This window comes from Abramis brama, assembly GCF_963993115.1.
Source record: "Abramis brama genome assembly, chromosome: 8".
NCBI lineage: Eukaryota > Metazoa > Chordata > Actinopteri > Cypriniformes > Leuciscidae > Abramis > Abramis brama.
This window is the reverse complement of record NC_139970.1, coordinates 1,873,197-1,898,376: the sequence shown is the minus strand read 5'-3', so window position 1 is coordinate 1,898,376 and position 25,180 is coordinate 1,873,197. Positions and strand designations below refer to the sequence as shown.

General features: G+C 41.9%; 1 long non-coding RNA gene and 1 pseudogene across 2 annotated transcripts; one reads left to right on the top strand and one right to left on the bottom strand.

The window, feature by feature from the left end:
* Window positions 1-409: 409 nt before the first annotated feature.
* Window positions 410-9,872, bottom strand: LOC311087919. The gene is made up of 3 exons (XR_014607378.1): window positions 9,812-9,872; window positions 8,758-8,817; window positions 410-875 (listed from the first exon to the last, which is right to left on the bottom strand). It is a non-coding gene; the product is annotated as an uncharacterized lncRNA (long non-coding RNA).
* Window positions 9,873-12,046: 2,174 nt separating this feature from the next.
* LOC311088733 (putative inhibitor of apoptosis) lies at window positions 12,047-19,169 on the top strand (annotated as a pseudogene). The gene is made up of 2 exons: window positions 12,047-12,315; window positions 17,799-19,169. The product of its transcript is annotated as a putative inhibitor of apoptosis (transcript).
* The last annotated feature ends 6,011 nt before the right edge of the window (window positions 19,170-25,180 follow it).

Below are 25,180 nucleotides of genomic sequence, written 5' to 3'. Positions count from 1 at the left end.
TTAACTAATACCTTCCCAGGTGAAAAGGAAATATATTTAAATTGTGCTTATTTTGATATACTTAATGTATTTTAAGTGTACTGTATTAATTATATATTTAATTGTGTTATTTTGAGACATCTTAAAGTATACTAAATGTACTTTAATATGTATTGAAGTTAAATTTTAAGGTAATAGTAATATATTTTAATATACTTAATTGTGTTAAAATGGACCTATTTTAAGTACATTTAGTGTAATTTAATAGCACTTCTTTAAATTGTATTTTTAATACACTTTAAATATGTTTTAGAACTACAGCTTAAGTATATTTTAAGATTCACATTAATGTGTTCCCAGTATATTTTAAATATAATATCAGCTTATTAATAATGTATTAGAAGAACACTATAAGAGCCACTATTAGTATAATAAAAATACATTTTTATAAAACCATTCAGTATGAAAATAATATATTTTAATGTATTACAAATACAGTGAAAAATGATCATTCCGTAAAACAGTAAAAAATATTTGTATAAAACACACACACACTTTGAAAGCTAGTAAACATTAACGTACTACACCCAGTGTACATCAGTACAGCAGCATATGTAAACTGTACAAAAAAAAAAAAAATACATTAACATAAAATACAGTGATCTGCAGAGGTATTATAAACAACAACAAAAAAACTAACTTGAGTCAATAAATCTAACTACAGTCAATAAAGTGCTGTCATTAATAGCTGCAAACAGTTACAGTACTGTTACAACTCAAACCATCTTCATCCTTCAAGTGAATTGGAGTGACTGGTCTTTGAGTTTGCCTCGTTGCATTTCCTTCGAATCAGTGCTCGCACCTCAGACGTGTTGGAAATTGTTTGATCACAGTGTCTGTGAAAGGGGAAAAAGAGGAGTTTATTTTTATATTAAAGCAAAATTAACCTCTGTTAAAAAAGTAACTGTTCCCTTTCAAAAGGGAACTTGCACTGCTTCGATGATGCTATTGGGGAACGATGTTCTCTAGGCGCCTCTTTAATACTTCTGAGTCGCACTAGTAGTGTCATATAGCCTGGCTCCGCCCTCCTGCGTACTTCCGCTCAATTTTATTTCCCTTCAGTACTACGTCTGGGATTGTGGTGTATTCTTTGGTTCCCTTTCGTGGTCACTCCGAGTTACGTCGGATGACGACGATTGGGGTTTCGCTTAGAAGCCTATCACCTTCGAGTATATAAAACGAGCCAATGGCAATGAAATGCCATGGGTCTGCGGAATTTGCATAGCGTATCTCCGCCCACCGCAGGGGGTATATAAGGAAGTATGCTAGCAACATGCAGATATGTTTTCGCTTCGGAGCTGAGAACTTCTCCACTCCACGCAAGCCAAAAAATCCTGAGTTATCCTTCTCAATCCTTCGAGACAAGCGAGCTCTCCGGTGTTGGTGTGACGGCGATTTCAGCGAGTGCACACTACCCTGCTGATCTGGTCAGTGATCTGACAGTTAGTGTGATTTCTCCCTGTTCGCTTCAACATCCGCGGAGTTTCCTCTCACAAAAAGAGCATTGCACGTGGCACGTCTTTTTAAAGATGCCTCGCCCGTGCACTTCTGGTTGTGGTCGCGATGTATTCTTTGCTGATGGGCACAATCTCTGCTTAGCGTGTTTGGGCATTGATCACGCTAAAGCAGCGTTTGTGGATGACTCATGTTCTCACTGTGGGAACATGTCCATCTCCATGCTGCGGTCGAGACTCAATTAGCTCACCAGAGCGAGAGTCCCCCTACCCACACCCCGATCTACTGACTCCTCGAGAGCTAGTACTTCGGCTGGTGGCCGGGGTGACCTGAGGGTGACTGTGTGGGACATACCGCCGACACGTCCACGGTCCACACACCCCTCTTCAGCATCGGTACCCGCGAGCGTTCAAACTGAGACCGCTGGTCCCTCTACGGAGGCCCCGCGTGTTTCATTTGGAGCTCCAGAAGAGGATGCAATGTCGATCGCTGCATCACAAGGTGGGCGTGAGTCCTCGGGAAGTGAGGATTCGGCTGTGTTGCCGCCCTCGGGCGCGCCAGCATTGCCCGAGTCTGATCCCGAGCTGACTGCCATGCTTTCCCAGGCAGCCGCGGCCATTGGGCTCGAGTGGTCCCCGCCACCCGATCCAGTGCGCTCGCGGCTGGATGATTGGTTTTTGGGAGCGGCCGCTGACACTCGTCGCCGCCCAACCCCAATTCCATTCTTCCCGGAAGTGCATAAGGAAGTCACGCGGTCCTGGAAGGCTCCCATGTCTTCCCGTGATCGTCCGTCGGCTTTCTCCGCCTTTCCTCCCCTCGATAAGGCTGATGCTTGTGGGTACACTGGGATACCCCCGGTCGAACGTTCTGTCGCGATGCAGCTGTGTCCGACAAGCGCTTCATCGCGTGGTGTTCCTAAGCACCCATCCAAAGCCTGTAGATTTTCGTCTACTATGGTGGCGAAGTCTTACAGAGCGGCGGGACAGGCAGCTGCCTCTTTGCATGCCATGGCCATCCTGCAGGTCTACCAGGCCCAGATGCTCCGTGACATGCACGAGGGTAGGACAGACCCAGGGCTCTTCGATGAGCTGCGCGCCGCCACCGACCTCGCTCTCCGAGCGACGAAGGTGACCGCGCGCTCCCTGGGTCTGGTGATGTCCACAGCTGTGGTCCAGGAGCGACATCTCTGGCTGAACCTGGCCGATATGCGTGAGCCCGAGCGGACTTGTCTGCTCGACGCTCCCATATCCCAGGCCGGCCTTTTCGGCGGTGCAGTCGAGGACTTTGCCCAGCAGTTCTCGACCGCCCAGAAGCAGACTGAGGCGATCAAGCACATTCTGCCCCGATGCTCAGCCGTCGGTACAGAATCCTCAGCCTGCTCGCCACCGAGGGCGCCCTCCCGCAGCTCCCGCCCCTCCCGCACGGCCCCAGCAGCAGCCTTCATCTGGGCCGCGTCGTGGAGGAAGCCGCAGGAAGGCGCCACAGCCCTCTCCGGCCCCGCGGCCCGCTAAACGCCAGGCCAAGCGGCGCCCCTGAGACGGGCCGCTCAGGATTGGCACTCTTTTCTGTTCAGGAGCTGGTAGCAGGGCCACTCCTTCCCCCGGTGGAGGGCCGGGGGAGAATCTTTTGTTCTCCACTCCCCGCTGCTCGTCCAACGACGAGCAGTACCCTAATGTGGTTAAAGACAGAATTGAATCCCCCAATCCTGAGCCAACAGAGCCCGAGGGCCGCAGTGCGCGCCACCCTCGGGTCCCGCCACTGCCGCCCTCCTCTGTTCCAGAGGTGCGGGATGACAGCACGCGCCGCCCACGGGCCACGCTCCTCTCATCCCCCTCTGTCGCCAGACCCCTGCCAGAGCACGCCCCCGTGGGACGCGCGCCCTCCCCTGGCCTCCTCTGGCAGGACGCGGTTAATGACCGTGCCCCCGCACAGGGCCGCTATGCCACCCTCACCGGTGCCGGTCATTCCGCCTCGCTGCCCCACCGACGGTACGTCTGTGGTTCATATGACCCCGCTGGTGCACTTTCTGGAGGCCTGGCTAGAGCTTCCCAGACTGTCCCGCTGGGTCGCGAGAACCATCAGGCTCGGCTACGCGATTCAGTTCGCGCGATCTCCTCCCCGCTTCAGGGGAGTCCGCTTCACTATGGTCGGTGGCAATGCCCCTGTCATGAGAGCGGAGGTCGCCACCCTACTGGCGAAGGGTGCGATCGAGATTGTCCCTCCAGCCGAGATGAAGTCCGGCTTCTACAGCCCTTACTTCATTGTACCCAAGAAGTCCGGTGGGTTACGGCCAATCCTCGACCTGCGCATCTTGAACCGCTCCCTTCACAGGCTGCCGTTCAAGATGCTAACGGCCAAACACATCCTCCAGTGTGTGCGGCCGCAGGATTGGTTTGCAGCGATCGACCTGAAGGACGCCTACTTCCATGTCTCCAATTTACCTCGACACAGACCGTTTCTACGGTTTGCTTTCGAGGGGCAGGCATACCAGTACGCGGTTCTCCCTTTCGGGCTAGCCCTGTCTCCTCGCGTCTTTACGAAGGTCATCGAGGCAGCCCTTGTTCCCCTCCGGGAACACGGGGTTCGCATCCTGAACTATCTCGACGACTGGCTGATCCTAGCTCACTCTCGAGACCAGGTTTGCGAACACAGGAACCTAGTGCTCCGGCACCTAGCTCGTCTGGGCCTTCGGGTCAACTGGGAGAAGAGCAAACTCTGCCCCGTGCAGAGGATCTCTTTTCTCGGTATGGAGATCGACTCGGTCGCCATGTGCGCGCGGCTTACGAGCGAGCGCGCGCTGTCACTGCTGACTTGTCTTCGTCAGTTCGAGGGCAAGAGTGCGGTTCCACTGAAACTTTTTCAGAGGCTCCTGGGGCATATGGCATCCGCAGCCGCAGTAACGCCGCTCGGATTGCTTCATATGAGACCGCTTCAGATTTGGCTTCGCGATCGAGTCCCGAGGTGGGCATGGCAACACGGCACGCTCCGAGTCCCAGTGACTCCGACCTGCCGTCAGACCTTCACCCCGTGGACGAACCTCAGTTTTCTACGGGCCGGAGTGCCCTTAGAACGAGTTTCCCGGCATGTTGTTGTGTCAACAGATGCCTCCACCACGGGCTGGGGCGCCATGTGCAATGGACATGCTGCCGCGGGCTCCTGGACAGGACCCCAGCGCCTTTGGCATGTCAATTGCCTCGAGTTGCTGGCTGTATGTCTCGCCCTGCACCGCTTCCATGCGCTGCTCAAGGGTCAGCACGTACTAGTCCGATCAGACAATACTGCGACAGTAGCGTACATCAACCATCAGGGTGGTTTACGCTCCCGCCGTATGTTTCGCAACTCGCTCGCCACCTCCTCATAAGGAGTCAGAAGCATCTGAGGTCGCTTCGAGCCATTTATATCCCGGGAGACCTGAATCAGGCAGCCGACGAGCTGTCTCGGCTTCGACCTCTCGCTGGAGAATGGAGACTCCATCCCCAGTCGGTCCAGCTGATTTGGGATCAGTTCGGGGACGCACAGGTAGACCTGTTTGCCTCCCGCGACTCGTCCCACTGCGACCTGTATTATTCCCTGACCGAGGGCACGCTCGGCACGGATGCACTGGCGCACAGCTGGCCGCGGGGCCTACGCAAGTATGCGTTTCCCCCAGTGAGCCTTCTTGCGCAGACCTTGCGCAAGATCAGGGAGGACGAGGAGCAGGTCATTTTGGTTGCCCCGTATTGGCACAACCGGACCTGGTTCTCCGAACTAGTACTCCTCGCGACAGCACCTCCCTGGCCAATCCCTCTGAGGAAGGACCTCCTTTCTCAGGGACGGGGCACCCTTTGGCACCCTCGTCCTGATCTTTGGAACCTCCACGTGTGGCTCCTGGATGGGACGAGGCAGGTTTGAGTACCCTACCACCAGCGGTGGTGGCTACCATCACTTCCGCTAGAGCATCGTCCACGAGACATGCCTACGCGTTGAAGTGGAACCTCTTCGTCAACTGGTGTTCTTCTAAACATCAAGAACCCACGAAATGCCCCATCAGTGTCGTGCTTTCCTTCCTGCAAGAGGGGTTGGAGCGAAGGCTGTCTCCCTCCACCCTGAAAGTGTATGTTGCCGCCATTGCCGCACATCACGACGCAGTTGATGGTAAGTCTCTGGGAAGGCACGACCTGATCATCAGGTTCCTGAGGGGAGCGAGAAGACTGAATCCTCCTCGTCCTCCCCTCGTACCCTCTTGGGACCTCTCAGTGGTTCTAACTGCCCTGCAGAGTGCTCCATTTGAGCCTTTGCAATCAGTAGAGCTTAAGTTACTGTCTATGAAGACAGCACTCCTTGACGAAGCGTGCCTAGAATTCGGGCCGGCTAACTCTCACGTGATCCTGAGACCCCGGCCTGGATACGTGCCCAAGGTTCCTACCACTCCCTTTCGAGACCAGGTGGTGAACCTGCAAGCGCTGCCCTTGGAGGAGGCAGACCCAGCCTTGGCACTGCTCTGCCCAGTACGCGCCCTTCGTGCTTACGTAGACAGAACGCGGTGTTTCAGGACCTCAGGCCAGCTCTTTGTCTGTTATGGTGGGAAGCTGAAGGGAAAGGCTCTCTCAAAGCAAAGGTTATCTCACTGGATAGTGGATACCATTGCTTTGGCATACCAGCAGCAAGGTCGTCAATGCCCCCTTGGTGTGAAAGCCCACTCCACTCGTAGTGTGGCTTCCTCTTGGGCTCTAGCGCATGGCGCCTCGCTAACAGACATTTGTAGAGCTGCAGGCTGGGCGACACCAAACACATTCGCGAGATTCTATAATCTCCGAGTAGAGCCAGTTTCTTCCCATGTACTCGCTTCAACCAGCCGGTACTAGATTCTGCTCAGGTGTCTTCGCTTGTTCGCCATTCCTCTCCACGGACGGGATACGTGCGATTATCTTCTCAGGTGAGTCTGATAAGCTCTGAGTTTCCTCCAGCACTGGTTACGTCAACGCCTGAGTTATGCCAATCTGCCATAACGCAGCTTTTGCGCTTGACTAGGTGCCTCCATGTGCATGGTCCCCCCTCTGGGCGACCCCCACATGTGTATTCCACTGTAAGTCTCTTTTGAGCGTGTGTCTTTCCCTTGGCAAGCCACCTTGCCACCCCTGGGGTTTAAATATTCCACCTGCGGCTGGACACCTCAGTGATACTCCATATGCATCCCTCTGGATCATATGTGTCTCTCAAGTCCCCCCCTTAATGGTTGGGCGTAATTGCATATTTCTCCTGAGATATGCTTCCCAGTGTACCTTGGTATTCCTGTGTTAGGTAGGACTCCTTTGTTCGTGCTAGTCTCACAACAGGGAGCTCAGACTTACGCAGGGCACTGGATGACAGCCGAGGTGGCGTGATTAGACTGGAACCCCAATCGTCGTCATCCGACGTAACTCGGAGTGACCACGAAAGGGAACGTTACGTCTTCCTGCCACTTCCGCTGTATCGCTGAAAAATGCCTGGGTCCAGTTTCGACTCCTCAGCGAAGACATATCTGCATGTTGCTAGCGTACTTCCTTATATACCCCCTGCGGTGGGCGGAGATACGCTATGCAAATTCCGCAGACCCATGGCATTTCATTGCCATTGGCTCGTTTTATATACTCGAAGGTGATAGGCTTCTAAGCGAAACCCCAATCGTCGTCATCCGACGTAACATCTCCGTTCCCTACTCAGGGAACGAGGGTTACATCCGTAACCGAGACGTTTTCTCCGGCCAAATTTTGGCGGCCCAATCAGCGAACAGAGGGAGTGGCTGAGAACGATGATGTTGATGTCGTGCGTTAGTTTGAGTTGTAGGGTTACGTCACGACCAAAGGTTAGCGATTGGTTATGGCAGATCCAGAGTGACTCTGGGCAGATCCAATAGTTTTAAACTTCAACAGAGTACCCGCCTACAAGGAATGTAGGCGGGTCAATGGAGAGAGGCCAGACTTGTCAATGGAGAGAGGCCAGACTCTCTGTACAAATGAAATGTACGAGAGTCTGGTAGAACCAGGCTAAGTGTCATAGGCTGTCTGCAGTTAAATTCTATTGCTGTGATTGTACAGCTTTTCAAACACCAGTTCACATGGAGGGTGTTCCCCATAGCGTCATCGATGCAGTGTCTCATTCCCTGTTCTCAGGGAACAGAGGTCGTAACCTAGACGTTTTTTATTACAACACAGTATGATGTTTTGACATTTCCCTCTGTTGTACATACAAGGTGAAAAAGATGTACTGTTAAATGTATTATATATGCATTAAAGTACATTTGTTTTGTACTAAAAACATACTTAAGTATATATTTAATACATTTAATTGTAAGTCTTTTTCGCCTGGTAAAAATGGAATTCTTTAACATGGCATGTAATGCTTAGTTCATATTTTAACAGTAGACATTCAATATAAAATGTTAATGTAATTCAGAAAAGGAGTTAATAAAATATCTCTTGAACAACTGTGAAGTCTACATGGTATGTCACTGTATCGCAGCAAAAAACAGGGTTCGTACACCTTTTCCAAGGTCAAATTCAAGCACTTTCAAGGTCCATTTTAAAGCTTTTTCCAGCACCTTACACCATAATTACATACCAATACATAGTCAAAATTATTATTTAGCGTTTTTATCAAATTAAAAGAGATAATGCTATAAACAGCCAAAATTGTGTTTCGTAATCAGATATTTAAGCAAATCACAAGATTAATTTTTTCAAAATGTATCCAAGTAGATACTGCATAATACTTTTCATTATATTAATGTCCAAATATTGCTTCTCAGATCATTTTCAGGTGGGGAAAAAAAAAAAGAAATTCTGTTCAGTATAGCGATATTTTGCGCACGCAATTATATCGATACAGTAGCGCAAATTATTGCAATATTTAATTATAAAATTATCTGTTTTACTTTCGGGTTATAGGGCTGTGACGGTGGGAGGTTTTTTTTACCACTGCGGTGGTAATGGACCAACTACCGGCGGGGGTGCAGTGGTTGGGGGGTTTTGAAATAAAATAAAAAAATAGTGTTTATTTGAGCAAAAAGTGTTTATTTGAGCAATTCCGTCAAAGAAACAACACACTAAAGCCTGTAAAGCATTGAAATAAATATCAGTAAATATTGGCAAATTAAATAATATAATTTTTAAAAAAGGTGCGTGATACAGCCTGAAATGGACATTTTGCTAACATTTGCCTACCAAGACTGACCGAATAGCCTTTCAACAAGCCTGATTCAAAAATCTCTATAACAGAGGTGATATGAGATTAAACCATACTTACTACTCTACTCTTTGCTTGCCACTGCACTCAGATTTCAGTTTTTCCTCTATAGCAGCTGGTCTGAAAAACAACAAATATTAATATTTAAAAAAAGAGAGATATTTACATACATATATACATATTTATATATCAGTCAGGCATGGCGCGTTTACATTTGTTCACATTAAGTAGCCTCTGTATCTGGATAACTGATCGGATTTCTGTTTCCTGCATAAATTTAAATTAGGTCTGAAGCAGGACACCAGATTAAGAGAAAAGATGATACAAATTAAACATCTTTAACTCTATTAATAATAGAGTATCATCTATCATCATTCTATCATTATAATAAATCTATCATCTTTAGCCTAATCTATAATAAGATTTTGTAAACAATCTTTTTTTCGAAAAGTTTGCAAAAAACTGACAAGCCAATTATGGAAGTGTGTACTGATTGGAAATTGATTGCAAATAAAGAAGCGCGTTTACACTTGCCTTTTAAATGTGTAAGTGGACAACTTCCGGATACAGGTCGCATGTTAATGTCAAAAAGTGTAAACGCAGCCATAGAAAGTTATCAAAAAGGCAATAAGGTTGTCAAGCTTGAACAAATATAAACACCAATCACACACTTCCATAATTGGCTGGTCAGGTTTTTTTTTTTTTTTTTTTTCAAAGATCATTTACAAAATAACAATAAAGCCAACATTTTCAGGTAATCAGAAATAAATACACAGCTTCATTTTGCAAATACAAACAAAATTAATGTCATGTTGTACATGTTATAATAACTAATTCTGTTTTTTGCAGATGAATTGGACAATGTTTTATAGTTGTTTTAAGACAGAGACAAATCTCTCCACATAGATTTTAAACACATTTATCAAAGACTTTAGACTTTGACTATATACCCAGTGCTGAAGTTGCTAGAAATCAGTATGCATCATGTTACAGCGGTTAACGTCAGTATTACACGTACACGTCATATTAGCAAATGCATGAGACATATCCAACTAAGAAAAACAAAAACAAAACAGTGAGCTATTTATTTATGTAAACAGCAACTAAAACTTACCAGTAACTTCTGATAGCAGTATTCATCTCTTCGAGTCTGATTCGACTTCGACGTGAAAAGCTTGGCTCTGATTGGTCAAATTGAACTGAAAAAGACGTGCTGTTACACTGAGTAAAAATACGACTGGCAAAGACAACGTAAATGTAATACAAACCTAGAATCACAACATAATGAGGTTCCAAATGTCACACGTCTTGCAAACTTGAAGATGGGGGGGGGGGATAAAAACAACACTAACAGTTACGTTTTCTATTAACGTTAGATAAAAATATATATATATAAATGCTGTCATGATCACTCAACCTTAAGCAGTTGTAAAACATTTAAGAAAGTTAATCGCAAAAAAACATCACCTAATCCATATGAATCGCGTGGTTTCCTCCAAGTCCTCTAAAGCAGTGGTTCCCAAACCTGTCCTGAAGGACCCCCAACACTGCACGTTTTCTTTGTCTCCCTAATCAAACACACCTGATTCAACTCATCAGCTCATTAACCCATGTGATAATGAAAACAGCGTGTTCATGTTTTACAGCGCTATTGTCGTCGGCCTCATCAAAGTTCACACAGTTTTCACCGGAGCATACCGACTCTGAAACAATACCAAGTATTAGCATGTAACATTTTGGACACCTTTGTTTTTAGGCATCTTTACATTTCTTCTGAAACACCCTGTTTTGAAATTGTTTAACAATTTTTAACATCATTAGCGTAACACTTATCGTATTGTCGGGTGTGATTGTAATGTTTTGTATGGCGTGTTCTTTACACTTTCCCCTGGATATCTGTTTCCTACAGTTAGCTGTAATGTTATTGAACTCTAGGTCTTCTCTTTGTTCATATACGACAGTATTCACATGAATTGACTTGATTTGATAAAATTATGGTTTAAACCATCATCTTCACGTGAGACATTTACATTATATTATTATATCGTCCTAGTTTTTAAATAGCGCTAAAATGTATATTTTACATTTTAACCCTTTATGCGGTTATAGAATGTCGCACAAGGCTCTCTGACATATCTTATCGTGTAAAACCTCTATGTAGATCTAGATATGTTTGTAAAAAATACCGCGAAACAAAGACAAGGACGCATCTTTCTATAAGCGACCCTCAGAATCTGTGCATACAACAAAACACATGTATGTGTACAATGATTTATCAGAAAATTACCTTTGTTTGAAGAAAAACTTAAATCAGCTGGTGCTTGATAACTATTGAAGCTATTAAACACCCCTGAATTCGGTAGGCCTAATGCGATATTGATATCACGTTTTAATTTTAACTCAATACATTTGAATGCGCTAAAGGTCTATGAACTTTAACATCTTAATAGTTGGTAAAATGAACTTAAAGCCTATAGGCAAAATGAAATACATCCTAACTACTTTCTACATGCTTGTTACAGATCTTATGACGTACAATTCAGCCATGCATATGTTTAAAAATATATGTATATTTATATATATAAATATTTTGGTGTAATTATAGACATCTCTCCGGTGGCATATGTATAACTTCTCCATGACGCTACTTCTGATTCAATGTGGCATTATATGTAATCCTATACAGCTGTTTGCGGCGTCATGATGACAACCCCTCCAGCGGGGCGGGGAGAGCTGTTGTCCTGATAAATATTTCAGGACTTCGCACACAACCCCGGTTTGCCGGTCTATCATTTTCTTCACTACTTCAATGTATACTCGAAAGTATAATGTTGAAATAAAAATAAATAAATAAATAAAAAATTACAAACATTTCTGTTGTGTTTATGTCTGAGCTCATAAAAATAGTATTATAATAGTATACATAATAATAATGTTTAGAATAATTAAAAATACTACATTATTTAAAAGATTAAATATTTCAGAGATCCTTGTAAAGAGTTGCGGAATGTTTTCTGCATTTTAATTACTGTATTCCTGAGGTGGCAACCATTTCCATACCACGCCTGGATGCGCTGTGCCACGGACCACAGAGGCACATCGTGTCTCTGAAAAATGTGTGGTGATTTTTCAAATGATACAACTAATTTGCCCGCTGTGTACAGAACAGAACAGAAGAAAGGACATTTTGTAGTGTTGAACAAAATTCGATTTTGTTCTTAGCATCGGTTCCTGCTTCATAGAGGGAGGAAGGACATACCCCCTACGTCGATCTTCTATCTGTTCAGGAGTTCATTACATTTTGTTAATAAGATTATGTGTTCTGTCATGGATGACTACTAGTCATGGGATGTCCAGCAGAGAGAAGGGCTTGAGTGGACACGCCCTGTGCTCACATTTTTATGTCTTCATCCAGAGTTTACCCCCCACCGCAAACCTCCTGTCGTCCTCTCACCCTGCCTTTTCCCCGCTTTGCAACGTAGCCATCCTTCAGCCCCTGCGACACCCGTAACATCGACCACCACGGCATCCGTTTCAGGCCAAACGGAGGAACAGGTGGGTTACTTAAACCTGGCCCCCTCCAGTCCCATTTCCTCCCGTGGAGTTGAGGATATGTCTAACCACACTGCATGAAAAGTGGGATTTTCGTCCCCGTAAACGGCCGGAAATCTCCATAATTTTCGGCAGTTAACGACAATTTACATCCTGTGAACGTCGCGTTCGTCTGTGCCACATAAGCCCCTTTCACACAGAGATTCCGGAAAATACACGGATAAAGTGACCCGGGATTTGACCCAGGTTCGTTTGATTTTGGTTCATTCACACTGCCAGTGATTTTCCGGAATCAGAGCGTGCGTTCACACACAACCCGTGTATGTCCCGGAAAGACACGTGACATCGATGTGACTTGTAATGTCTCAGCAGCGTCTTCAGTTTGCTTATGAGCTGCGATTTCTCTCTCTCCACGCTTGTGCATTTTTTTCTCTGATTCGATCATAAACTTGCGCATTACGTGCCGTTTCACAGCTGGCGAATGATCCCGGCTTCAGCGTCATCACTGCGACACGGCATTATTACGGCTTTTGTTCACACAGCGCACGTTCCGGGACTCAACACTGCAATGTTACTAGGTCCCCAACCCGGCATCGATGCCGGCATCAATCCCGGGTCGTGTTTGCGTTCACACAGAAGGCGTTCCGGCAATTTGCCGGCAATTTCCCGGGTTCAATGCGCTGTGTGAAAGGGGCTAGAGGGGCTATATTGACGGAAACGAACCATGACGTATGTGGAGAGCTCGCGGAGGTGCTAATGGCTCTAATTAGCATATGAATAGCAGCGCCTGCGCCTTGCCAGAGAATGGCTTGAATTTCCTCACTCAGTATTGGTTGAAACCACTACATTTAAACAAGAAAAATCACTCGTGATTGGTTGGCAGATCTGTTACTATTGGTGACCCTGGGTCATTATAAATTTAAACCCCACCCCAAAATTAAAATAATTATATATAAATATAAAATTATTAATTATATATAAATATAAAATGATTTGTGTAATATATGATATTATGTTGTATATTCATGTCATTGTTATCCTATGGACTACACTATTATTACCATCAAGGACATGAATTTATTGAAGAAAGGAAAATTTGCCAGGGACGTGCTGTTTATTCAAAGAAAGAGCTTTATTAACACAAACACAAACACACAACTATATCATACATGTAAAAATCATATGAGATTTGCCCACACAACAAATGGGAAGCTCACGAGAAGCCCAAAATCCTACAGCACTGTGAAGTGTCTGTTTTCTGCTTCAGAGCTGCAGGTAACTAGCGGCATTCTGTCTGAATTCGGCCCATTTTGCAGACGTCTGTGGTGCGTTGCCCTGTACTTTGGAGTCGCCTCTAATCTCGACTGCAGCGTGGCACAGAGCTCGGTGAGCTCCATGCGAAAGGACGGAGGTCGCACAATCCACCCAGACACCCCGCCGACGATGCCGTCTTCCTCATCAGACATCAGGTCTATGGTAGCGCACTTCCGAAGGCCCACCTCATCCTCAGCTAGCACACTGTCTCGCTTCTAGCAGCTGTAAAAACCAATAGACAATCAGTACTGCGCAATGCACTGCGTATGGACAACACACATCTATTAATGCACCTGAAAAATAGTCACATTGACCAAAAACGGATCTAATCTAATAAATCTTACTGTCTTTCTTCTCGCTCGACTCCGAGCTGAATTCTTCACAGCTTCCGCCTGCGATGCAAGATCTGGTTGTTTGTACCTGAAGCTCCTGCGCACTGTCTCGTAATATGTCTTAAAGGCAGCTGGAAAACAATTAAATGAGAGTGATATTAATAAGAACAACATAAGACACAGTAAAATTAAACAAAAGAGAAAAAATGCAACCAGGTGAAATTGAAGAAATACACACCGGAAGCAAACTATGCTTTTTGAAATTGGGGTTTTATTCTGACTGCTGTTTAAAATAAGTGACAGCGAACAATGGGAGCACAATTAAACAGATAAAAGTCTAATTAAGAAAAAAGTTTGCCTTGTTCGAAGAGATTTCACAAGGGAAAATTAGATTTCACTAGTTAAACAAAAAAACAAAACAAAAAAAACAAGAAATTGTAGAAACAGTTTACAGTAAATTTGAAGATGACATATAATCAAATGTCACAAAAACTCAAGTTTAACCAGTGGATCAATGCCCAAATCCACAGAATACTTAACTCAAACTGAAATACAGTGTAATGCACTGCAACAGGTCAGATTTAAATCGATTTCTACAAACCAAAATATGTTATAATTAAATACGATAACACAAACTGGAATACGGCAGTGGCTGAGGTAACTTACAAGAGAAATAAAAGCACTTCAACACAGCCACAACCCACATTTCACATACTAATCATGCAGAACCAGAAATATGCATTAAACCATACAGTTATACTGTACAATCACAGAATATAGATTAAACTCATTAACAGATTTATCAAATAAACATGGCATTAGTATTTTACCCCATAAATCATGAAACGTAGCCTAAGTTACATAAGTTACCCAATCCTTTACCGATCACCACGAGGTTCACTCACACGCGCTCCAAATAAATCTATAAACAAATGTACACATCAAATGTTCTTTTAACTCTGCTTCACAACTTATTTGTGCATATTAAAGATATTGGAGTAATATTTACCAAGAAAGAAGATCGTATAACACAGTAAATCCGATCAATGCACGAACAACCACATGGAGCTCTCCTGAACAGTGGAAAATGGCTTCTCTGGTCGCGCGCACGCATCCAGCACAAGTAAATATTATCGCGAGAAGAGAGGGATTTCTTAGAGGGGCCACAAACATTTTTAATGCCAAATAGAAACGAGGTATACACTACTGCTACTTGACCACAATAGTAAAAAAGTTACTTACACACAATGTCGTCATTATCAGCATCATGTAAATCTGGACTTGCAGACATAGCTCCAAGCAAATATGAGGTGAGGTTAGTCTGTGAAAACAAAATGTACGGTTAAGATCGGTATCTATTAACAGATCTATTTCCTTATACAGGAGAATGAAAGCATATTCTTTAAATCTTACCCTTGCTCCGATTCGTAGCGCCTACAATTCTTCTCTGTGCACGACGACCGTTGACGTTCGAACTTGAGTGTGTGGGCCAGTAACGTTACTTCCGGTGAAAACTTCCGGTGATCTGACAGCGAGAGACAACAGCGACCGAGTTCCATTACCACAGAGATATTTTTTCACAATGAGTGTTTTTAGGATTCAAGAGAGGTGGCTTGCCTTTCAGAGAGGGTGACAGCCTCGGCACTTCATCGTTGTGTGCCGTTATGTACCATTTTCGTCAATAAAGAAGTCAGCTTTCATGCATTCCCCGTTGACACTGCGGTACGGGCTGAGTGGATGCAGAAGATCCGGAGGGATGACTTCAACCCGACCAAATGTTTAAATGCATATAATTTTCAGTGTATTTCACCTGTGCGTTTCTATGCTTTCTATTACTGCATTTATTTTGTGCAAGTGAGATGAGTAAAGATCATAAATCATTATCTGCCTGGTGTTTATAAGCAGCACATACAGCATTGTACTACGTGTAAAATATACACAAACTTACCTATATTAAATTGTTTGTGGTACCTACAGTTAAACATGTAAATATAAAATATGTGATGATATTGATCAAGCAATTGATGTAAGTAAAAATATATGCGCAGAATTGAGAAAATAGTATTTATGGAGATAAATTGTAGCCTATCACAGGGCAAACGTGTGAATGTTCACGGTGCATTTTATGCAAACAACTCTAATCGTAGTTGTAACTCTATATGTACAGTAGGCATAACTGTCATTGCGTATGTGTAAGCAGCATGAGTCAAATACAATCTTCTGTTCGTGAACAGTTGTATTATGCACAGTGGTTGAGCTCTAGGAGATTGTGATGCTGTTTGCATGGAATGCACATTTTACCTTTGTGGCAAAGCCTGATTCAAATTAATTGTTGAAATAAATTGTTTTGTTTATCTTTTTTACATAACATTGGCTATTGCTAATGACACACAGTAACTAATCTAGCATACTTTCATTAACTATATCAATTTAAGCTAAAAATTTAAGAGTCTATAATTAGGCTATACTGAGCTAATTCTGCCGTGCAAAGGCAAAAGACCGTAACTTCGTTTTTGGTCGAAAATGAGTTATTTATATTTTTGGCACATTCAAGACCTTCTTTATCATGTGGATAAGTATCTTGAATCAATTCCGTTTTTTTTTTCGAGAAAATAATGATTTGTCTTAACAGTAACTTCCAAAAGCCCATGAGAAACCAAGGCAGAACACCGTAACATCAGTTACCGCTCTTTGGCTTTGTTTTGGAACGCTCAAATTACGAGTTACGGTGCTCTGCCTTTGTTTAGCCGCGCGTCAATATGAAGTTACGGTGCCGGTGTTCAATCAAATAATGCTACCTACCAGATTGTACGGTTATCTGCCTTTGTTTTAATGTCCATTAAAATTAAAATTACGGTGTAGCCTGTGTACTTTGTACAGCTGCCATCAGTCGCTCTAACTTCTGATGTCCTCAGAGCGGTCAGAACATTTAGTATGGTCTGCTCCATCGACAAACGTGCGATATCGATCGCGAAGGATTATGCAAAATTGACAGAAAAACGTTACACATTGCCGTATCAGATGAATACAACCAAGAATTAAAGCTCGGCAAACTAGCTGGCAGAGTGCCAAAACTTCGCCTTCAGCCCTGCCCTAAACGCGGTCGAGTCAACGCTGGACTAATAGGAGGTATTTTGTCATGTCAAATGTATTAATAATGCCATCAGAATGCAACCAAAGCACAGGATAGCAATAAGTAGATGGCTATAAATAATTGTAAATCATACAAAATAAATGCCATGATCACTAGATTTTATACAGGTGTTACTATAATGATTTTGTTAATGGTGATCAGCAACTAAATATTGATAATGTGGAAGTTACTGCCTTTTGCCTTGGCATGACTTCTCACTTTTTGCTGACAATACAAAGGCAGAGTACAGTAACTTTAAAATAGTGGTCAAAAGTCAAGTTTGAGCTCAAGATTTTTTATGTATATAATTTCCATTACTAAAACATCCATTTGCCAGATTTCCAGTGTCCTACCTATAATTAATTTGGCGGGACAACTAAAAATCTTTAAAGTCATTTTTCTCAGTTCCACACTCTAGCGACTTAAGATCTTTTGCCTTTGTAGGGCAGAATTAATCTCTATTTATACCAGAGATTTTCTTAGAATGAAGTAAATACCTTTTAGAAAAATGTCACCTGGGGTAAAACTCCCCCTGCCCTCATTTGCATTTGTATAGCTCACAGCATTTTCATTTACATGTTAAAGCCTCCCCTAGAATTAGGGGGAGAGGGGTCATGGGGGGACAACTGCCAAGCAAGGCCCACGTCAATTTCCGACAATTCACCTCAGTTTTCGGTGTTGCCTGCAAATTGACGTGTGCAGTCGTAAACCTGAACTTCCACGACAATCTACAGTGCCGCTTACTGACGAAAATCCCACTTTTCATGCAGTGCCAGCGACCTCCGGCTTGTCACAATCCTGGCATGCGTCGGGAACAGGAACGCCTTGACACCTTTCAGAATTGGCCTCTTGCTACAGTAACTCCAACCGAGCTTGCCAAAGCTGGTTTCTACTACCTTGGCCAGGGCGACAGAGTGGCTTGCTTCAGTTGTGGAGGCCAGCTTAGCAACTGGGAACCGGGAGATCGGGCAGTATCAGAGCACCAGAGGCATTACCCCAACTGCCGCTTCGTTCGAGGTGACCGTGCAGATAATGTACCTTTATCTGATGGCGGTCTTTCCAATGGATCTAACTCGACAATGCAACAGTGTGAAGAAAGGTTGCTCACATTTGTCAACTGGCCCTCAAGAATAACTGTTCGACCAGACCAATTGGCTAAGGCTGGTTTTTACTATGTTGGTCGTCGTGATGACGTGAAGTGCTTTTGTTGTGATGGTGGACTCAGATGTTGGGAGTCTGGTGATGATCCATGGGTAGAACATGCTAAGTGGTTTCCAAGATGTGAATACCTGTTGCAAGAAAAGGGCCAAGAGTTTGTTCATCAGATTCAAGCAAGATTTCCAAGACTATTTGAACAGCTATTGACTAATGGAGACAGCGACTCAAGAGAATTTGTTGATCCACCTGTTGTACACCTGGGTCCTGGAGAAGACCGTTCAGAAGATGCAGTGATGATGAACAATCCTGTGGTGAAGTCTGCTTTAGAGATGGGATTTGAGCGTGACCTGGTGAAGCAAACCGTGCAGAGCAAAATTCTCACAAGTGGAGAAAATTACAAAACCGTTCAAGAGTTGGTGTCTGATTTACTAAGTGCAGAAGATGAGAAGAGAGAGGAGGAGCGAGAGCTTCTTGCTGAGGAAATGGCATCAGATGGTTTTACTTTTCTTAAGAAACATCATCTTGCCATGTCACAGCAGCTAAAAAGTGTGCAGAGCTTAATGGTCCATCTTCTAGAAGAGAACGTCATCTCACAGAAAGAGTATGACATTATTTGTAACTGCGCTACAGTCAAGCAGCAGACAGGGCAGCTCATTGAGTTAGTCCTGTCGAAAGGAAATGCAGCAGCAGAGGTCTTCTGCAACTGGATCAAGAAGAATAATGTCTGCCTGCTGAGAGAACTGATGGCTCGGACCAATGAGGCTGTATCACTGAGTCAAGATCTTTCAGACTTGCCTATGGAGGAACAGTTAAGAAGACTTCAAGAGGAGCGCACATGCAAAGTTTGCATGGATAAGGAAGTGAACATTGTCTTCATCCCATGTGGTCACCTAGTTGTGTGCAAAGAATGTGCACCTTCTCTGCGCAAGTGTCCCATATGTAGAGGATTGGTCAAAGGCGCTGTCCGAACTTTCCTATCATAAAGTGAAGATATTAATCATCCAAGTAACAACAGTTTTGGATGTGCAAATTTACACCAACTCTAATTGTTTCACATATAACTGTCGATTGTTAGATGATTTATCAAACAATTGAAATTGACGATAGGTTAAAATATTTTTATTTTTATTTTTATATGTTAAATATTCCTTTCCCTCCTTTCACGTAAAAATACCACGTATCAACTGTAATTCATTAGCTTAACCATGTTGTTTAGTGACACACACACACACACAAAATAACCGTGTAATAATAACAAAATAAGTGTAATAGTTAGACGAGTTTGAAGTGTAATACTCATCTTTCACGTCAATGTTTCGTAGACATAGCAGAAAGATGTTCTAAAATAAATATGATTTGTTTAGTCTTAAACACTCTCATACTAGGAGGACGGTCATTTAATTCTCTTTATGCAATATTTATTCATGTTTTTCATACATTCCTTTAAATGAACATGTTTGACCACGCTCTGTGACTATATACTTTTTTTTTGCAAAAACTGTACAAAAACAAGATGTAAACAGTGTAATATGTAAAATGTCAATTCAAACGCTCAAACTGATCACTATAGTGGCTTTTCTGTATTTGTTTTAAATGGCTTATGCATCTACATCTCATTTACTTTTAACCCAGTTGACCTCTAGAATTTAGGTTTTACCAAAGTGTGAAACTTTGTTTAACAGCCTCGAGCTTGGATGAATATGCCTCTCTCAGTGCAATAGTCAGATGTGATTCTGTTGTAATAGTTTAAGTGTAAAACAGCATGCACTTTGTGTAATTCGTAGATAGAGGGAAAGTTGCACTAAATGAAGTATCAATTTAGTCAAACAGAAAGACTATCACTTAAATTCTTAATTGTCATTTATTTCAGCTCTCAAAGAAACGTCTTCACCTAAAACACATACAGTCCAACATACAACATGTGAAACAGCGTTGTGCTATCTGAACAAGATGATTAAATCTAGCGGAGTAATAAGACCATCATTTGGAAACTTTTGTGTATTTATTATAAACGGCTCTTTTCTTAGTGATTTTGTCTTTTGAATCTTACATGGATTGTAAGGACATGTGTGATTCCTGTATAAAGATTATGTTTTAAAGTTAGTCCATAGGGTGTGTAAAAATACACCCAAAGAATTTAGCACAACTATTTACACACATACTAAGTAGGAGAATATCTAACTGTATATTGTAGAACATTCCATTACCCGTTTATTTGGGGTCAGAGAACATCCTTAGCTCATACATCTCTTTAATTTTGTGATGGATGTTGAAGTGTTAGTTAAAAGATAAAGGTATTAGTTAATAACAAACAGACAAACAAACATTAAAACAAACATTAAAACAACATGGAACCATGATATTAATATATAAAATATGGTATAATTACATGTTGAAGCATAGCCTACGCACAATGAAAATGACTTCCATAATAATGACTTCCATAATATTTTCTTTTAGTAAAGCTATGTCTGGATTATCCCAACGCATAGTTTTGCATCTGTGGGTGAGACCTCTCAGAGATTACACCAATATTAGCTTTCTCGAACATTGTATGTTTGCACTATGCCTGAAACTTGGTAATTAACATGCATTCCCTATATGTGGTTGTTAAACGCCTCAGGTAATTCATATGAAATGTAAGTTATTCAGAAGAAAAAAGGATCAGTCATACATTCAAAAAGTCTAAGGGAATACAATGTTTTGTCACAAACACATCTAAAGCGTTTTTACTTGTATGAGGAAACCTCTCGCAACATTACTAATCAATTAACCACAGAAATATTGCATGTCATCAGACTGTTTTAAAGAAATTAAAGCATGAATAAAGATGAATCTTTATTTAAAGAAGATAGAATTCTGCTTTTGCAACACACTACTGTATAGCAGGCACGGCGTCATGGGTGGGCCTGACGGGCCTAGGCCCACCCACTTTTCAACAGGCCCACCCAAAAAATAACTAAAAAATAATGATTAATATATTCTAATTTTGTCAAGAATTATAAAAAAAATCGTCAATAAGCTCATAATTTGTACTAAAATAGTCTAAATGTTTAGTTTTAAAAACAATTTTAAAAAGCTGGCTATGTCTATTTTGATGTTTCTGCGCAAGTTCAGCAGACAGTTCGGGTTTGTTCCGATCAGAGCTCGTGAGTGGAGAGCGCATTTCTGAATATTCCGCTCCGCTCGTTCATTCCGCAGGGTCGCTCGCTCAACCCAGAATGGCCTGCTGGTTCGAAAAAATGTGGAATAAGGGCTGCCTCCGACTAATTTTTTTTTTTTCTAGTCGACTAGTAGTTGTTCATTTAAGCCATTCGTGGACAAATCGCCCTTTATATTAATTTAATTACTTAAATAGGCTATAGCCTACAGGATAATAAGCGTTATGACCGCACGCATAAAGCTTGCCACAAAGAACCGGTTAAAGTAATGATTATGAATTTGTCTAAATTAGCAAGGAGACATTTAATTGTTTAGTAATAAACTGGTGTTTTCTGTGTCGCTGCAAAGATGAAGTTGACGATGCGGACTCGCCATGAACGCCAGAGAGAAATGCACTATATAAATGCGCTATATAAATATAGCCTATTTATTTTGGTTTTAATATTTTCGTTTAAAAGTAGACATTTCAAGCTTTCTGTAATATATAGCCTATATTTCTCAAATCTGTGAGGCACAAGCTAAGTTTCGGCGCCTTCCAGTTCACATGCAATGCAAGTGATCGTGTCGGCGCCTTATTACATTGTCTTATTTATTAAATACGGGCAATTGATTGATAAAACATTGATCAAAATTAAGATACAATTTATACAAAACGAATTCTTTTAAAAAGAGTTTTCTATAAAACAAAACTTAATGAAGTCGTCAAAATCATGTTTTACCAAAAACAGCGCCGTTGCTAGGAGGGCGCCAGCGCCTCTGCCTCGCGAGTGGATGATAGCCCTGAAGACGCCTAGCAATGATATACCTTTAATGGTAGTATACCTTTAGTTAAGTTATACCTTAAGAGTCTTCGTAGCGCGCTAAGAGACAATGTTATCGGAAAATGCAGCCCAGGTATGATGCGTATGATGCGTAATGGAGATTCCAAAGCGCTCTTCTTTGGTCAGAACCATGGAGAGCGAACGCGGATAGGTCCGTCCTATGCACCGAAACTTTTAACAATGCAACAAAATATTTAAAGAGCATCAAGCTATTAAAATCTATATTATGTATACGCACAGATAATATAACAGTAGGCTATATTAGTCAATATTTTTTTATTAGGTTAAGCAGTGATCCATAACGTTTTTTTTTTTTTTTTTAATTTAACGTTTTTAATTTAAGGCCCACCCACAATTGGTCTGGCCCATCCAAAACTGGAATCCTGGCGCCGTGCCTGCTGTATAGATGTTCGAAGTCATTTGTGTCTTTGGTAATTTACTTCCAATCCATACTTTAAAGCATCATGATTTTAGGTCTGTAAAAATAGAGAATAAAAAAGAAATAACTACCGTATTTTCCGGACTATAAGTCGCACTTTTTTTCATAGTTTGGCTGGTCCTGCGACTTATATTCAGGTGCGACTTATATATCAAAATTAATTCAGACTGAGATGAGCCAAGAGAAAACATTACCGTCTACAGCCGCGAGAGGGCGCTCTAGTTGGCGGAGTTGTTCAGAAGCGACACCATATGAAGAAAATTCAATGGATTCAGTGATGTGGAATGAGATCGCGGGAGCTTGGTGAACTTGTTTACTGGTAACTTGCTTGTTGGACTCCCTGGTTTATGTTAATTTAGCCTATTCAGCCTCCCAGGTATATGTTCTTTATGCTATTGTGTAGCTGAATAACTGTTAATGTGTTGTGTTAACATACCGGACACCTACTCAGCCTGTTGTTCTGTGTGCTACTGTGTAGTTGAATAACTTGCCTTTCCAGATTAAATGTCTGTTCTTGGTCTTGGATTTTGTGAAATAAATTTCTAAATAAATGCGACTTATAGTCCAGTGCGACTTATATATGTTTTTTTCCTCTTCATGACGCATTTTTTGACTGATGCGACTTTTACTCCGGAGCGACTTATAGTCCGGAAAATACGGTATATGCCTAACTGGGAAAAACTGTAGGGGTAAATAAAATATACAATTTTGTGTCTTGTTTTAGTGTAATAGCAGTTTTTGTAAAGCAAGAGTTGTATTCATATTTTTAAAAATAGTTTGAGACATATTTTAACTACTGTTGCATGATATGTTTAATGCATACACATTGTAACGGTCACTTGGAGGATTTACGGCAATTTGAGGTAGAATGACAACTGCTCATGTGTGTAGAGGGTGTGTCCGTATGAGATGCGTGAGCTGTGCAGGAGAAGAGATATAACGCTCTACCGACTTTTGTTCTCTTCCTATTATTTGCCTCTTTCACTTTGTGAACCGAGTTGGATGTTTATTTGTGTACTTTTATACGAATAAATCCCCATGCATGTTGACGAGTGACGGCGTGTGCGCCTAGAGTTATTATGTTTAATCATTTACCACCATTTAAATGTGTAGCTGCCTCTGCACGTGTGTATTCTCCTGCGTTGGGGGTGAGCGTTAGGTGGGCGGAGAGTCGCTTCACAGACCAGTCTATTTCTCATTCGTGTTGTGCTTTCGGAGCGCAAGGATGCCTATGGAACCGTGTAGGCTAAGAGATATTTTAGCTAAAAACTAAACAAAACTTAGTAGCAAATCGTATTGTTAAAAAGTTTTGCTTAAAAACTATTCACTTTATGTATTTTTTAACTGTTGTAGTTTGATATATTTGATATGTTGCTCACGTTTGAAACATTGTTTAAAAAACATAATTTACCATTTTTCTGGTATCTTTAAAAGTCGTTCATGAAAGACATTCTATAACTTGTTTTAAATGATTTAACGTTGACTTTTTTTTTGTTTTTTAACAGGTTTTAAAATCTGTATGTGAAGGAAAATATTCTAACTTGTTTTACATTTTTCTGATAGGCCTAACATTTCAAATACTACACCTTTGTATTTTAAAGGTCTGTATCATTTTAAAAAGTTGTATGTGAAAGTGTAACATGTCTGTGGAAAAAAAAACTGTTTGCCTACCGCTTATGTTTCACAGATTTCTCCATTGGGAGATGTGGATTATCCTATCAAAGAGTGAATAAATCAGTAAGTTAGTGAATATTTGTTAACTTCACTTAAAGTCCAAAACTAACTAAAACATGAGTTTTTATTTTTTTAAACAACTGTTATTTTTTTAAATGTTATTTACTAGTGTAATTATAAATAAATCTAGCATTAGGTGGGCAGAGACTCGGCTTCAAACATGATCTATACTCATTCATGTTTCTACCGTCGATGAGTGATGTATCATACGGAACTTAAAACTAAACGTTAGTAGCATATTGTATTTTAGTTGACGTTGTTTTGAACTTTTTTTAAATCTGTATGTGAAGGACCACATTCTAACTATTTTCAGATAACGTTGTAAAATGTACGAATACTAAACCATTGCATTTTAACTTTATACAGTGTTTTTAAAAAGTTTTACATATATATGGAAAACAAAACTTTTCTTTAATTAAAAATGTATGAACGCTAACGACATGTGTATTTTAAATTTATAGATTATTTTACAAATGTGTGTTTACCACCCTTTGTATTTTAATGATAAACATTGTTTTAATGTCTTTTTTTTTTGTATATGATTGTGAAAAGTACACCTTTAAATGTGGACCGTGGGAATTTTCCCACGTTGGAGGGCTCAGTCCAAAAGTGGAGTGGGGTGGGGTGGGTGTTTGTGTGAGCCAGTTCTAGCCTGTATGAGACTGAGCATAGAGTTGTGAATTAAATATAATTTCTCCTGTGACATAGGCGAAGCAAGGCATAGCATGTTTATTAATATAGCACATTTTATACACTGGCAATTCAAAATACTTTACATAGAAAGGATTAAATAATCACAATTTATTCAGCCAATCGATGCTTTTCTGTGGGTATCCAT